The 16,173-nt window shown below is 50.9% G+C and overlaps 1 protein-coding gene across 3 annotated transcripts in view; it reads right to left on the bottom strand.

The window, feature by feature from the left end:
- Positions 1-16,173, bottom strand: part of CNTFR (ciliary neurotrophic factor receptor) — a 203,783-nt gene that overhangs the window by 152,262 nt on the left and 35,348 nt on the right. The window contains exon 1 of one of the 3 annotated variants that reach the window (XM_069001407.1): positions 15,428-15,472. The exons of the other annotated variants lie outside the window; for them this stretch is intronic. The gene's annotated coding sequence lies outside the window, so the exon portion shown is untranslated. Of the gene's footprint in view, positions 1-15,427; positions 15,473-16,173 lie in introns of those variants that run through there. 3 annotated transcript variants of the gene reach the window in all.

The following is a 16,173-nucleotide window of genomic DNA, read 5'->3' as shown; positions in this document are numbered from 1 at the left end:
GCTACAGAAACCCAAACTACAACCCCTATCTACCCCCTGCCTGGCTACAAAACCTAAATAAATAAATGACCCCCCGCCCCCCCCCCCCCGAAACTCCACTGGGCGCCTGATGGCGAAACCCTCATTTGCAAAGTGCTTGGAAATAATTACAAAATCTTCCCAGAGCTTACAAGGAGGGAAGTGGACTGTTTGTCATGCCGGTAGCCACGGTGTGCCACAATTTATCATGCTTGTCAGGTGTCAGCCATGAAGAAATTTAACTCCAGCTGCCCCAAGCCCAGCACCCGCAACACCCCATCACTCAAAAGCTGCTCTGCCAAGCACCCCAGAGCTGAGGAGTGACTGGCAAGAAGGGGAGAGGGCTGCTCCCTACCAAGCCTTCTCTCACTCTTCAATACCTATGTAAATCTTTGGTTATTTTTTTGAAATGTTTTTGTTGCAGGTGTTGGGTTTTGTCCCTACCCACAGATGAAGTGGAACAAAGGAGACCAGGCTACAGCAAGAGATGAGGCTCGTTTGTCATTACCTGCCAGAGATCCTCCTGGGCTCTAATTCCAGCTTGGCGGGGACCTGAGAAGAGAGACTGGGCTTAGCCCTGAGTAACCTCAGGGAGGGAGTGCATTATTATGGCTACAAAGTGCAAAATCCCAGTGTCTTTTCTGAGAGGCATCTCTGAAACCTGTGCAAAAGGACTGACATCCCCTGCCACCTCTGTGCCCTGTGCTGATCAGATAAGCCAGCCCTGCCACAGGTCTAGCAGCCCAGCATTCCACAACGATGGAAGTCAAAGCACACCTTGCTTTTTGAGTAGTCCAAATTGAGGTCAAACTGGGTTTTGGAGGAACTCGGCATGTCCAAACCAGGTGAACAGCTGAAGGACCTGATTTGGGTCGTAAGTTATTGCTGAGCCAGAGGGAAGATCTGTGAGCTGTGCTTCCCCATAATCAAGGGACAATCTTCATCATGGCTCTGGTGGGCTCACCTAAGGAGCAAATGTCATCAGCCACAGAGCAGGGACAAGTCCTGGGTCAGGTCCCTGTAGGAGGGCTTGCATCACTGCTGAGCTGACCCCTCATCACCAGGACTTGAGCTCTCAGCAATGCCATGGTCAGGGCGCTTCATCAATGTAACACTTGCTTTATGGGGCCAGTCTGGGCTGCCCCACTGAAATACTCCTGTTTTGACCATTTCTGTAGCAACAAGCTGACTTAAGAGGAACCTGCCTGCAAAAGCACTAACTTTTTAAATGGGTCCTTGCAAAATCCTGGAGGAAGCCCAGCACCCATGGCATACTTGCATGTCCCACATGATGCATCTGCACGGCACAGCAAGGGCTAGTAGAACCCACTGAACCACTTGCTTAAAAGAAAAAAAATCCAAACACACATCATTTGCCAAAAAATCTTTCTCTCCAACACAAGCTGAGGCTACGTTGATCGTGGATCCATGGATTTTACTTGCACCAGCAGAAGGGGCCCAACATTTCCCAGCAGCAAGGCATCCTGTGCATGAGCTGGGGGGCACAGGTTTTGCAGTGCTGTGTGCTCGAGGCAGCGCAGTTGGGGCTGCGGGGAGCTCCCTGCACACGCTGTGTGTGACACACCCACACACGCACCCGCACAGTTCAGAGCCTCGCGACTTGGCGTGGGGAAGGTGGATTTTTGTGGCGTCAGCAGCAAGCAGATCCCTGACGCCTGGCTCGAAACCTTCTCCAAAACTATCAGGCCCAGTCTCACAGCACAAAGACACTGGAATTTCTTCAGCACAAATGCAAGAATTTTTCTGCTGGTTGTTTTTTTTTTTTTTTAATTTTATTTTTAACTGTGGATAAACTAATGCCTTCCCCCCCACACCCCAACCCTGTTCTGAAGGCAGCTTAAAACTCTTTGCTAAAATTTTCCAAAAAAATTCAGCCGGAGGCACAGACATGTGAAGTTTCAGTCCAAATGGTTAAAGGCTGGCATAGTTTCAAGCAACTGAAGACAGGGGCTTATAATCAGAAGTGTCAGGCAGCCTTAATTATATTATTTCCTGAAGGAAATAGTTTTCCCTGCCGAAGTCCAGGAGTTATTAAAAAAAGTTGACCTCACTGGAACCAATCAAGATGGAGACAAGAAGCCTGTGATGGATTCTTAAGGCAGGCGTGTTCTTGCATCTGTATTTTCAGGGGTCCAGGATTTTAGGGCAGGTGTTCCCAGACAAGCCTGGCTTTGCGACAGCTGAGAGCCAGGACCCAGGATGCAGAGCCCCCTCCCATCCATCCTCATGGAGTGCCCTGGGCAGGGGCACATGGGAGCCCCGTGCACCTGGAGAGGGTGCTTGCCTGTGCCCAGATCAATTGCCTTGCTGAGGCGAGCGAGGAAAAACAGCCGGATGCTTTGTAGCTGTCAGGAACACACAGGCTTTTTGTCCATGTCTTCCTCTGTGTCCATAAATAAAAGTGACAGCAACTTTATTTAGGACTTCTTCCAGTTAAGAGGGGATGGAAGAAATGTGAAAAATGAAACTGTAGCTCAGCAGAGGCAGAGGGGGAAGTTCCTGGAGGCACAGCTCAGGCTGTGCCACTGCTGCAGCAGCCTGGGGTGGTGGCAGCCCTCACTCTCCAAAATCAGCACCTCCTCATGCCCATCAGTGCACTCTTCTCCTCTGCCCTTCCAGGCACAGAAATCCCAATCCCAGTCCCAATCCTACACTGCAGCCCCTGCCTCCACTCCCCAGTGCTAGATGAGAGGTTCAACCACCTGGAGTGAGTCAGGGGTGGAATAACCATGTCTCCTTTCTTCCTAAAAGAGTCTGAAACAACCCCCAAATAATCCAGAGGAGAAAGTCACCTGTTCCCTGCACATATGCAAAGATTGCACTTGTAGCACCAACAGCTGCCCCGAAAGGCAGCTCAGTCCTGTGCAGCTCACCAGCATGGCTGAGCAGGGAGTGCAGCATCTCCACCAGCATCCACTACCACAGAAAGTCCTGTCTATTTTGGCTACAACCTCCAAGGTGTATTTTGCACTTGATGAAAGACATCCTTTCTATAAAAAGCATGGGAAGAGACTCAGAGAGCAGGAGAGGAGGGAAGGCTGATCTGCAAGAGGGCTGAGCATGCTGCAGATGCAGCCCCAGGCAATGCCCCAACAGGAGAGAGCACAGCTAGGGCTTGAGCATCCCAATCTGGTCTCCCCCAGCTCCCTGCAACATCTCCCAGCAACACAGCACCTCGTGTATCTCAACGGTATTGCAACACGCTGATAACACAGGCTCTGTTTCAACCTTCATCCTGCTGCCTCCGGAGCTGAGCCAGAGTTATGCCACAAGCCAAAATCCAGTCCCCACATGGGGGATTGTGCCAGCTCCCAGGTGCTTAGGGGCTTGACTGGAGCTCGTCTGGAGCTGTGCCATGCACTTGCACACAAACACCAACACTCAGGGCAGGTGTGTAGGAAAAGAACCCCCTCCCATCCCCGGGGATGCGCCCACCCCATGCAGAAAGGTTTAGGGTGGAAGTTGTGTGCAGGTCCCCAGGGAGAGAGGCTGCCAGTGACCTCATGGGTTTCTTCCACTGCTGCCTTCTCCACTGCCATGAGTCAGAGATTAATGACAGGCCATTTGTCAGCACCGGTGGCATCATTGCCAATCTCATTTCTGAGCAGACATCTGACCTCGCTTGCCTCCCTGAGACCCGTGTTACCGCATGGCTCCAGCAGCCTCCTGACAGCTCCCAGGGGAAGAAACACAAGGCAGGGAACTGGGCTGTGACAGCATGATCCTGAGTCAGGATGCACAGACAAACACTTCAGCTCAGGAGGGGCAGTGTTTGTCAGCTTGTCCCACTGCCCTAGCCTCCTCCCAGCTGGCACCCAAGAAAGGGTCTCTCTTACCAAGCACTGGAGAAGGGAGATCTGTGCCTAAAGAGGATGGCATAGACAAAGCAAGCCTTGCCTGAAACTCAGGAAGGAAGGGGGAAGAGGATGTGGGGGACACATGACCTTTCCCCCAAGCCTGCAGTGTCCTGTGTCTCTGCCCACACTACCCAGCCAGCCAGAGGGATCAGTGTGCAGTTCCACCTGTGGCACCCAGAGCTTCTCCACAGTCAGCCATGACCCAGACTGAATCTTAACCCAGATCTCACTCAATGAAGAGACCAGATAAAATCCAGACACAGATCCACCCTTCACTCCTGAGCAGAGCTTGTACCCATGTCATGAGGTGTAGATGACCTATGCCACAGGGTCCAGCACTCCTCTGTCCCAAACCAGACCATGTTGTCACTGTACAAGTCCACTACGTGGCTGTCACTTGGTCACCACACACAGCTCTGGTCCTCACAGAAAGGGAAGAGTGAGACAACAAGAGGCACAGGGGAAGGAAAAAACAAAGCATCTTCTGCATCAGGGCATTCCAAGCACAGCAAGGCTTTTCAGCCTGGGGAGAAGGAGGAGGCAGGACTTAGCCACAGGGCCTTGGGCTAGTCATGCTGTGTTGGCCAGGCCGTAATGTCCACACTGCTTCCTACTAAACAGCAGAAAACAAATGATTTCCAGAGGAGCAGGGAAAATTCGAGAACAGGTCTTCTGACAAGTGCTGGTCCTGATGCAAGCTTTACCTCAACACAGCCCTCAGCCTTAGACAGCCAGATGCATCCCCACCAGGAGGGATGAGACAACCACCAACACAGCTCTTCTTCTGTGCCAAATCAAGCCAATCCCAGCTCTCATACTTTTCAGAAGGAGAACAAATTAAAATGATGTGGGACTGGAAAAGACCCACTTGGTTAAGATGAAGAAATCAGTGCCATTAAACGTCATTAGAATGATATGCCCAGAAAGCTTCATAAAAGGAGATACCATATGATTGAATGCTCTCCAGACCCTCATTTTACATAGACCCAAAACATCAACCCAGAGCCTCTTTTAACAGCCAACTCTCACAACGATCAGAAGGTTTTAGGTTTTGTTTTGTGATGTGTTGGTTTTTTTTTTTTTCCTGAGGAGCTTTTGGGTCTGCAATTGAAACTACAATTCCTTTAGTTCCTGGGGGGGTGAAAAATAAAAATCATTTTTCATTAAGCTGAAGCAAATGGCATTTTTGCTTGTCAAAAATATTTGACACAACTCTGACAGACTCGACCAGACATATAAATAAAAGATTTAAATCCTTCTGCTTCAGAGCTTAAGAAAAACCTGCTGTCAGTCCAGCGCTAGTACAAGCTCTCTCCTACAGGTCACACTCCCTGGGGGCTGCCAGCACCATCCTGGCACCAATGCTAGGGTAGAGGGCAGGTACCAGCCACACCAGCCCATGTTGTCCCTCTGCAGGCTGCTCTCCCTGAGACTGAATCAGCCTCCCCTGGCTCAAGCAGCACGCAGCCGTCTCCAGCGGTGGGGAGGTGAGCAGCATCGATCCCTTCCCTCTCCTGCCACCATCCATATCTGAAAGCAGCATCGACCGAGCAGCACTGGATGCAGTATTTCCTTAGCCACCTGGGCTGTGCACTAGCAGCCACCGAGCCTCCTTCCCCATCCGTTGTGTCAGCGAGGCGGCCACAGACGCCGTGATAAGACACAGAGCAGTGTCGGAGCCCATTTCGAAATCTTTCTATCCTATTCAAGCCAGAGAGGCTTATGTGTATGGATTTATACTGTTTGCCCCAATATTTAGCTACTGAGCTGACTAATCTGTGTGCAAGAAAAACCCTGATGGCTCAGAGGCTGAGCAATCTACATCATTCATCATTTAGATTAGCTATTGTCTTAATCCTCTTTAAACTACTGTATAATACATAAGGGAATGGATGTCCTATATACTTGGGATATGCAGAAAAATCTCAGGCTGGAGCTCAGAAACTTGGACAGAAGCAAGAATGACAAATCCTACCAAGCCACAGAAGAAAAAGGAAACTTGTTGCAACCCCTGACAGATGGTTTAACTTCTTCTTGCTCTCTCCACCCCAGCAGCCTTTAATTATTTCCTAGCCAGCTTCCCAATTACTTCCCAGGCAGCTTCCTAAAGCTCTTCTACCCTGTCCCTTCATTACAACCTCATTATGAACTGTGGGCCCCAATCTGCAGCAGCCCATGCCATGTGGTCTTGCTGCTGCCCCAAGGATGTACAGCCCTGTGCCCTGGGAGCTGGGACATCCCACTCCAGCATTGGCTGTGGCTGTGCTGCCCTCAGAAAGGCAATGGCTCTGCCCAGCCCAGTGCCACGCTTTGGGCCATGCCTGGCAAACAGGTAGGCTCAGGTCAAGGATTAAAGCCTGCTTGGATATCCAGGATCATGCCACGCCTTGCTGCAGTGCCCGGCCAGAGGATGAAGAAAACCAGGTTTCTTTATGGCAACAGCAAAGATTTCAGGGGCAGAAGGAGGGACTGCAACAAGGCAGTGGCAAACAAGGCTCTAGTTCACTGCCTGCCAGAGCTGAGGGAACTAATAAACAGACAGATGAGCTAAATTGTCTTCTGAACCTCTGTATCAGTATTCACATTACAGAGGCTGCTTCCAGCAATTCCAGCGTATTAATAATAAATGCTACATAATTACAGCAGACTTGCTTTGTCCTCTCTTCCTGTTTACTGTCAATGTCTCTTTAACCCTTTGCAGCCCACAGCTGGCTCTCCACTGGTACCAGACCCTCCACAGATGGCACAGCCCTGGCATCACTGTTTGGTGTCTCCCCCAGCTCCCTCCTGGGCTAGTTGGGGCACAAGGGGAGGTGAAGGAAAGCTCAAGTACTGATAGCACTCCATAAGGATCACTTTCTACCTGTCAAATGCCTGACAATGTTGCTGCAGGGCATGAAAAAGGTGTATTTGAGGCCTCAGGAGCACCCTCAGGCTGGGATGAGTTGGGGACTGTGCAAACAGCATCTCCAATATGCAGAGTTGTAACAAGTCACCAAGAGCCTCTTAACAGCAAAGAGGGTTTTTGGTCTCTCCTGGATTTAATCCCCTCCAGACTTGCAGCTGGAGCTGCCTTCCCTACACAGATGTTTTTGGGGTATCTCTACCCCAGCCCATTGGGACCCTTCCTGCTGCACCGAGGGTCCTTGGGCTGTCAGCAGTGACTGCCAGCCAGGATGCAAACATACACTGCTGGGAGCTGCAAGTGGGCTCTGGAGCAATCCCTCCTGAAGGACACGTTTGTGGGGAGGCATAGGACATCACCCACACAGATCCCAAGTCTGGCACCTACGTAGGGAAGAACAAAGTTTTTGGATAATCAAGTTTCAAACCAAACACCCCCAGTGTTTGAACAGCGGCCACATCCCCCATTCTCAGCAGCACCACAGCCCCACACAGCTGCTCTTCCTAAGTCTCCTTCCTCGTAGGCAAGCTGTGCCAAAATGCCTGCCCTGTCTGATCATTTCATGAGCTGATCCAAATGAGAGTTAAAGACCCTCTGGCACTTTTCTCCTGAATTTTCAAAGTGTTTCATCCAATGTAGCTGCAAACTGAACTCTGGAGCCTGCTTTACTTCCCACAGGTCTGTCTCTGTGAGTATTTCTTCCTCAGTTGCAAGCAAAAAGCATCAAAACTCTGGAGAAGGGCCCACATTAACAGTGCAATAGCAGTTTTTATCTGAGCACAGGTTTAATTTGCACCTTTCAGGCTAGGCGTCTCTTTTCCCAACCTTGCAGGGAGGCTGCCATGGCTCCTAACATGGCTTCAATAAGGGAAGAGAACAAATACCTCAAATGGGATTTCTTCAAGAAACCAGCAGGCAAAACAAAGTATGCCTGCCCTCCAGTGCAAATTAACTCAGCTTCTGACCCGACTGCAGACCTTTCCAGACAGGAGATCCACTGGACAGCAAATGAATGCCAAACAACTCAGATGCAAATCTCTCCCTGCACAGAGAGCCTCAAATGTTAAAGGAACACTTGGCTCAAACAGCTGGGCATTGAAAAGCCTTGAAATGGAAAAACACAAACAGCTCAAACCCAGTTACATCACTCACACAGGGAAGGCGAGGCTGGTGTGACATAAGAACATCTATCCCTCAGACACCAGTATCTCCCACTCCACCTGGGACATGCAGAGCATCCCCCAGTGCTGACACCTTGCCATCGTTATCCAGTGGTTCCCACAGCTGCACAGATACAGTTTGTATTTTCTGTGCCATCGCCTCTGCCAAGTGAAGTATAGAAGATTTTTTTTTCTCCCTGCACACAGACACATTTTTGACTTCTCAGAGAATGAAACAGTAACCAGTTGTTCAGGAATAAGCGCTAAAGAAAAAAGAAAGACAGCACTTCTGTCCTAAAATGAGTACAGGCTCCAGGAAAAGAGAGACAGATGGTAGAAGGCCTGGGAGCAAGACACAAGGCAGGAGTCCTCTGGACACTTACATGGAGCATGCATGCCAGAGAAGGATGGAGCAGAATGGGGATTGGGAAGAAATGGGATCATCATCGTTACATCCAGCTCTTCCTTGGAGGACAGTGCCATGAAGACTACTTGGAGAGCAACACAGTACACAGTTAAAGCCAGCAGATCTTGCCAGGGTACAAGGAAGGGCAAGTGCGTTCCTGCTGGGTGGCTCTGGGTTGATTGCATCTCTGCTATCTCTTCACTCACTGCCACTTTTGGCAAGGCAGCTCCAATTTCTCCACTGCAGGAACCTGTGCAAAGGGCACTCAGCAGGCTGGAGTCCCCCCACACCATCCTGCATGGGATGGTGCAGCCAGCAGAGCAACAATCCACATCGACAGGGAAGGGAAACCCTCAAAGAACTGCAAGGAAGATGACATATGTCAGCCCCAGAAAGGATGATCCTGAGCTGGGCTGGGACACATGCAACCTGTGCTGCTGGAGGAGCTCCCACTTGCAGGGGGAAGTGATGGCCCTGCCAGCCCCTCACAGCACCCACCAGACACACTTGAAGCCCCCAGCACTGCTCAGGTGGCTGTCACAGCAGGATTGCAAGGGTGGGAGGACACTGAAGTGCCTGGACTGATCCCTGCTCAGTGATGCCACAGGCTAAAGCAACATTTGCCCCAGGATTATCAGCCAGCACTCCTAGATGCAAAGACAGAAAAGCATTAGTGTTCTGAGGTCCCAGACTCATCTCCAGGAGAGCCTGCATCCCAAACCCCCTGCCAGGGCTGTTGCCCTGCTTTCTGAAAACACCCATGTCCAAACCCACCCCCCAGATCTTGGGATGCTCCTCAGCAGCTGATGACAGCATGTTGTAGACTGTGTGAGCCTCCTGTGTCAGCCCCTCTGCAAGCCATTTAGAAAAGAGACAGCAAGTTATTAATTACTTAATTATTAAACTGCTAATTGATACTAAGCTCTGTTAGCTCTAGGGGAAACAGAGGCAGAGCTGTGCCCCTCACACGATGGTTCACTGACTGCAAGTGCAAAATGAGGGGCCTGAGATGCCCAAGAGAGCTGAGGGCACAGCTGAGGCACTTCCAGCTCGAGCTGCACACCCCAGCCCAGAGATCTCTTAATATTTTACTTCCTCCATCCCTGACCTGCCTCCAAGCACTGTGACAACCAAAGATTCGAACACTATCCCCAGTGCAAACCCACCATCCACCAGTGCCAGTGATTGCCTTCATCAGACTTTTTCTATAACACAGCAATTAGGGGTGACAGCCCCAGGGCTCACCCCAAATAAAGATTTCTGCTCTTGGAGGAGATGAGCAGTTTTCCTAGCACCACAACCCAGCAGCACTTCAAAACTACAAAAAGCCCCAGGTTTGTCTGGTCCTGTGCAGACTCCTGCATCTTGCAGGGAATGAGGAGATGAAGCAATGCAAGAACCAGCCCATGCCAGGCAGGTAGGATCGTGCCATCTGAGATCCTAGAGCTTAAAAAATCCCTCCTGCCACAAGTTCCTTAGCTCTGCCTTCTGAAAAGCTAGTAACACAGTGCAGAATTACCTCCTCTCTTAATAAGTAACAGGTAATAAATAATAAACCAATAATACTAGTAAATATTGAATTCCTTAATAAGAGGCAGTAAAGTTCTAAGCATTTCACCCCTTTGCCCCAACTTTGAAGCACATGGGAAGTTCTTCTCTTGCAAGGGAAGCTCAGCAGTTGCCCACTTTGGACAGACCTGCCTTGTCCAGGGGCTCTGCTGGAGCAGGACCAGTTCTGCTGGGTTTGGCAATCAAGCAGCTGATGCCAAGGTTTCCATCCATCCACTCTCACACTGCCCTTCTCCTCTGGCAGCTCAATTAAGCCTAACGAATTACATCCAGCACAAGTCATGAGCAAACACAGGAAGACTTGGCGACCGCAGTGCTGTGCAAGCAGAAGGTGAATAAATAAAATTGACTCAAGTTGATAGAAGATGCCAGTTCAGTGGTAGACTCTGTAGTGAAGCATCTGTTTGGGTGACTTTGGCTCAAAAGGGGACAAAACAAAAATGGCACAAAAACAAATTCTACCTTTAAATGGGAAGAACTCCAGAGAAGTTTTTTACTATTTCAACATCTAAGTTTTATATTAAAAAAAAAAAAATATATATATATATATATTTCTAGTTACCAGAATGGATTTAGGATCAGAGCTATAGAATATTGTATAATCTGACCCAGATCTCAATCTAATGCCATGCAGGGGGCACAGGACCAACCAGCTCAGGTACAGAGGCTCTGCAGGTCAGGGCTGAGCATCTCAAAAACTGGACTTTTTCCCATCTCCCATTCTTGTTGCAGTGTTTGACATGGGGACAAGATACTTCTCTGTGTTTGACTGGCTGACCCCAAACTGGGCCGTGGTCTGCTGCTCTGTCCCTTGGTGCTTACAAAAACCACCCCATTTCCTGCCTCTCCCTACCCATCTTGAGGCTCAAGACTGCTGTGATGGCCCTCAACATCCTGCTTCACCTTCCCTTCCCCAGGCTGCACAGACCCACTGTTCCCAACTGCACAATTTCCTAACAGACAAGAAACCCTTCCCAAATCTAGTTGTATCCAGTTGTAAACAACTGTCACAGTTTTCCCTTCAAAAAACAAAGAGCCCTGCTCCATGGTGGTGCAAACAGTCACCATTTCAAGACAGTTTCCCTCCTCCCCTCCCCTTCCCTTCCCTTCCCCTTTCAATTTGAAGTCAATTACAGGAAGGTTAATGGGGCAGAGAGGATGCCAGTTGGCTGGGTAATGATGTCAAAGCACCTGGCATTGCCTGGGCAACAGCTAGGCAGCAGGGATGCAAATGAAGGCACAGGATTGCACTTGGTCCCTCGAAATGAGCTGATGCAATTGAGCGTATCAGCATTAATGAACATGGAAATAACGAGAGAGCACCCAGAGAAACAAGACACTGATGGGGGGTGGGGGCTGTGCCCACAGCAGGGAGATACGGTGACAGGCACCATGTTCTGGCTGTCAATGGGAGCAGCTTCCACGGTGCTGACATTCTCCCATGGCTTCACCCAGATGTGCTTTCCGTGGGTTAACGCTGTAGCTTTGCACACCCGAGACCAGATCATGTTGATCTGCTGAAAGCTCCCCTCGTGCGGCTCCTGGCTCTTCTCCAGACAGCCCGTGACAGGAAGAGCAAGAGGGGAGATCATGTGCGTCAAGAGGGCACATCTCACAGTGACCTGATAAACATGGGGCCAAGGCAGCAAAGACCCAGGGGCAAGAGGTGCACAGGAGCAGAGGGGCTTGAGGGCACTTCAGTGCAAAGAGCAGCGACCTGCACAGTAGGAAGGCTGTTCCAGCAGTGCAGACCAGACTCTCCAAAGCTTGCAGTCCCCACATCATCTGCAACTGATATTTTGAAGTTTTCAGGCAGAGGAACAGGAGCTTCTGTATGGGATGTTGTCTGCCAGTACAGCATTTGGCACAGTGTGCTTCCATGGACCAGGTATAGAGCAGCACACCAGAGTACTGCAAAGCCTCAGACACCAGCAGAAAGCCATTTCCGGCTTTGTTCCACCATCCAACTGCTGTATCTTTTCCTTAGTCCACAAGTTCCATCAGGTCCCCCTCAGCACATTTACTGCTTGGAAAACCTTCACTCCAATCCTATTCAGTGCTTTTTTATCCCTGGCCTTTAAGCCCACCCCATGCCACCACTCTCCCCCTTTCCTGACACCACTCAAACCCCAGCACAGCTGAAGTGAAGCAGCTGCCTTTGGTCCTCATGCAGAGTTCATCCATTCCTCCAAATCCCAGTGGCATAGCTGCTGGTGCCCCTCTCGTGCTCACCCTCTTCACAGTACACTCCCAAAATATGCTCCAGGGTAGCAACAGCTCCATCAGTAGATAGAGCGAGGTCCCACAGATGCTCTGCTGCCCCAAGAAAAGCTGCGTTAGAGGGACAGGGAAAGGCTGACAGCATTTCTCACACCAGTGACTAGCAGAGCTTGCACAGTTGAGATGCAGCTGTGCAAATGAGACCCCAGCAACCACCCCCCAGCCCCCGTGATTCCCCACAGGCGTGAAGAGCAGTATCAGGGACACAAAGAAGCCGACGCCACAGGGAAGCACTTGGGTCATGCATCCATTTACAAGGTCATCGCCCTGTGCCTCTTTAAAGTACTTCACTTTCGCCGGAGGCAAGTCAAGGTGACTCGGACAGACCGTGCTGCCCCTACCCCTGTTCCCACCGATGCTGCCTGCAATCCCTGCCCTTGCGCTGCGAGCCCCGGGAAGCCCAGGGCACTCTTCTCTGCCCTCTGGAAATGGCCCAGCAAAGCAGCAACCCCGGCCATAAAGAACACTGGCAGTGGGTAGGAGCAGAGCAGCCGTGGGCTCTGCAGGGACCAGAGCATCCCTGGCCAACCCATAGGCAGGCTCTGTGCGACCCAGGGCTGGCCTCAAGCAAACACCTTCCAAGCATCCTCCCTGCCCACCACAGCGGGACCGGGCATGTCTGGGCTCACAGCAGTGCCATCCCAATGCCGGGTCTCTCCTGGTGTCTCCACATGTTGCTTTTAAATGTCAGCACTAAAACCAGCTACAGTGAGGGAATTAAATGGAGGAGGGGGAAGGAAAAAAAAAAAAAAAAGTAGAGAAAGACGAAAGGGAGAAGAGACAGCTCTGCTAATGAGTCAGCCAGAAGTCTCAGAATCCATTTGAAACACGTAGGGCTTAATTTAACTTAATGGTTTTGTCAAACATTGGCACTCTCTTAAAAGCACAGGAGAGCTGGTAATCCAAATGCCAGTGGCTCTGCCTTTGCTAGTCACAAGAAAGCTGCTGTTCCAGTCCCCAGATAGATCCATCTGGTTTCATGCAGGCAGCAAGTACAGCCCTGGCTAATGCAGTCATTCATGAGGGTAGTTCTGTATTTACTTAGCACCGGCAGCAGCTCTGACTTTGCCCAGAACACAAAAAATAAACAAAGCCACTGCATTTCTGAGCTTGTACATGTCTTAAGGCAGCTCCAGGCTTCTCCTGAAAACATGGCTCTGTCAGGGGAAGAGAGATTTGCAACTTTCCCTCGGGAAGACAAAATGAAATCTCTGACCTATGTGGACTTTGGAAAGAAGTTGGAAGAAAAAAAAAGAATAGCAAACTCTCTGCTTACAAGCAGGCAGAGAAAACCACGAACTGAGCTGAAAAAGCTGGTTCCCCACCCAGAGCTGCTCTCCCTCCTCTTTGCAGCAGCCCTAGGTGAAGGGCCCCCAGCAAACCCTGTGAGATGGAATGGGGCTCAACCTCATGGCAGCCCTAGCTCTGCTGCTGTCAAATGCCCAATTCCAACCTGCCATGTAAGATCATCTTCCTTTTGCAGACTGGGCCCATCTTTACACACAGTACGGAGAAGTAGAGGGTGTTTAACACTCCCTGCCTGCCCTGATGCCCAATTCTGGGAACAGACAGGGAATTTGGGACATCTCATTTTGGTTTTGTCCCCACTCTATGGGTACCAGCAGATGAATTGTAACACCAGGCACTGTGTGATTCAAGCCACTGAGACACGGACACACCAGAGACAGCCACCAGGGCACTCTCCTCTTTGCAATTTCAACAGTCCAGTAAGGTCAAGTTTACCTATAGGGTCTTGGGAGGAGGCTAAAACCTCGCTTTTAACCTTGCAACCATCTGGACATCAGTCACTGATGTGCCCTCTGCACCCACATTCTCCCATGCAGCAGCAGCCACCACAAACTGGTGAGACCAGAGATGCTGCTGAGCTCTGTCACCTCCCCAGCCCCATATGCTCCCAACAGTAGATCCCAGAAATCTTCCCTTTCCTAGGGCAGTCTCCACTTCCCAGCACATTCCTCAACCCTCACTCAGAGGACTACCTCTGCCATGTACCCCAGGCAGAGGGTGGTTCAAAGGGCCAGCACTAAAGGAAGCAGAGGGCTACAGAGGGAAACAAGCCCTAAACTCCAGGGGCATGGGCACATTCCCTGCTCCACATAGTGCAGGTGGGGAAAGGGCTCCAGGAAAACTCAGGGGGGGCAGTGGAGGCTTTTGAGCCTCTGCATCCCCTTAAACCTCCCCCTCCATCCCAGGATCTGGATTCCTGTTTGATTTAAGACACAAATGGGATCGAGTTTAAAGGTCTCAGCCTGGCCCTTGACTCCTTGGTGGGAGTCTTTCCACATCACAAAAACACCAGACAATTCAGCCTGATTGACAGCCTTTCAGGCAGAGGGGCCCGGAGCTGAGGGAGGGGAGGGGGCCGTGGGTCAGAGCTAAGGGGGGGCATCCAGAGCAGTGCATGGGGCTGGGAGAGCAGGGGATGGCTGTGCGGTGGGGAAAATGTTCAAGGTTTCTGCCTCCACAGGAAAAAGGTTTTTGGGAAAGGCTGAGAGGCTAGAGCATCCTTGAGGAAGTATTAAGCTCCATTTAATACAGGCAAAATCCAAATTGCAGATAGCACACGCAAGGGAAAAATAGAGATTTGGTAGAACGCACTCTTCCCTGAGGTGAGGGGGATAGCAGCACACACCAGAGAAAGCAGGAAGCTGAGGACAAAGTGGAAGGGCGACCCCAGGCTCACAGAGAGGAGTCAGTGACAGGCAAGAGACAGGAGATATCAGGGATGGAAAAAAAAGTGAGCAAAGCCAGAATTCAGTGACCCTGGGCTTGGCCACTGGGGCTGCAGTGAGGGCTGAGGTGGCAGCACAGAAGCACACACACACACTGACATGTGTCATACTCTGCCTTGGGCCCCATGCCTGCTCTCCAGCTCTAGCAAAACCCAGCCCAGTGAAAGGACTTGACCAAATTACCCCTGCAGCAACAGGCAGGACCCCCAGAATGGCCAGTAGCAAAGATTAAGTGCTTCCTCACCTCCTCCACCCTTCCACTCCTCACACCCCAGCTCAGGAGGGCTGGGCACAATGGTCAGCTCCCTCCAACAGGGCTCTTCCCCATTCCAGGGCTGATGCCAGCAACCTTCACGGGTCTGCAGAGCCCAGGCTTCTGCTGTATGTGGCCAGCCCCTTCCAAGCCCATTCACCTTGCTAATTTTGGGAGAAGGTTCCCTTGAAAGTATTCTCCTCACCTTGCAGTCTCGGTCAAACCCATGTTTGCCGGCCCCTCTTCTCAAGAGGACACTTCTGCAATAAGATGAGAGTCATCACTTGGGGAGACCAGGCAAGAGAATGTAAGAAGACCACAGATACTTGTCATGCATTCTTATTTATGCCCCCTTTTACACACAGGAAACCCTTTCTCCTACCTTTTTTTCCCCCCTCCTCTAAATAAAAGAGAAAAATTTTAAGCTGGTGCTTTAAAGCACAGCAACCGCCATCCCATCTCCATGGCTTGCCAAGAGAGCAATTCATCCTCTGTCTCTATTCTGCAGTAGGTAAAGCCCCCCCTCTCGCTTTTGTTCATCTCTCCGCTCTTTTGTCTGGCCCTGAAAGCGTTGATCACTCCTGCATGAGGAATGTGAAACTGATGTGATGTGATAGGAACAATGCTCCAGCCCCGCTCCTTGCAGCCACATCAAAGTCCCCATTTGCATGGCTTCCCCTTGCCTGCCTGTCTCCCTCTGCCCCCGGCCGTGCTCTGGCTGCTTCAGCGCCTTCATTGTCCTCCCAGCTTCGAGAAGCAGCCTTGGCCTCCTGCTAAAAGGCACTCGATGGGCTTCCCATGCCTGCCCATGGGAGATGGGATCCACGGGCAGCATCTGGCTGGCAGGAGATGTGACAGTCACAGGTGGCACTGCTGACTAGGATGCACCAACATCCTGTTGCCTCGGTTCATCCTGCTGCTGTCTGGTACCCGTTCCCCAACGGATGCTTC

This window comes from Aphelocoma coerulescens (assembly GCF_041296385.1).
Source record: "Aphelocoma coerulescens isolate FSJ_1873_10779 chromosome Z unlocalized genomic scaffold, UR_Acoe_1.0 ChrZ, whole genome shotgun sequence".
NCBI classification, from domain to species: Eukaryota; Metazoa; Chordata; class Aves; order Passeriformes; family Corvidae; genus Aphelocoma; species Aphelocoma coerulescens.
The sequence above is the reverse complement of the archived record's forward strand: the minus strand, read 5'-3'. Positions and strand labels throughout refer to the sequence as shown.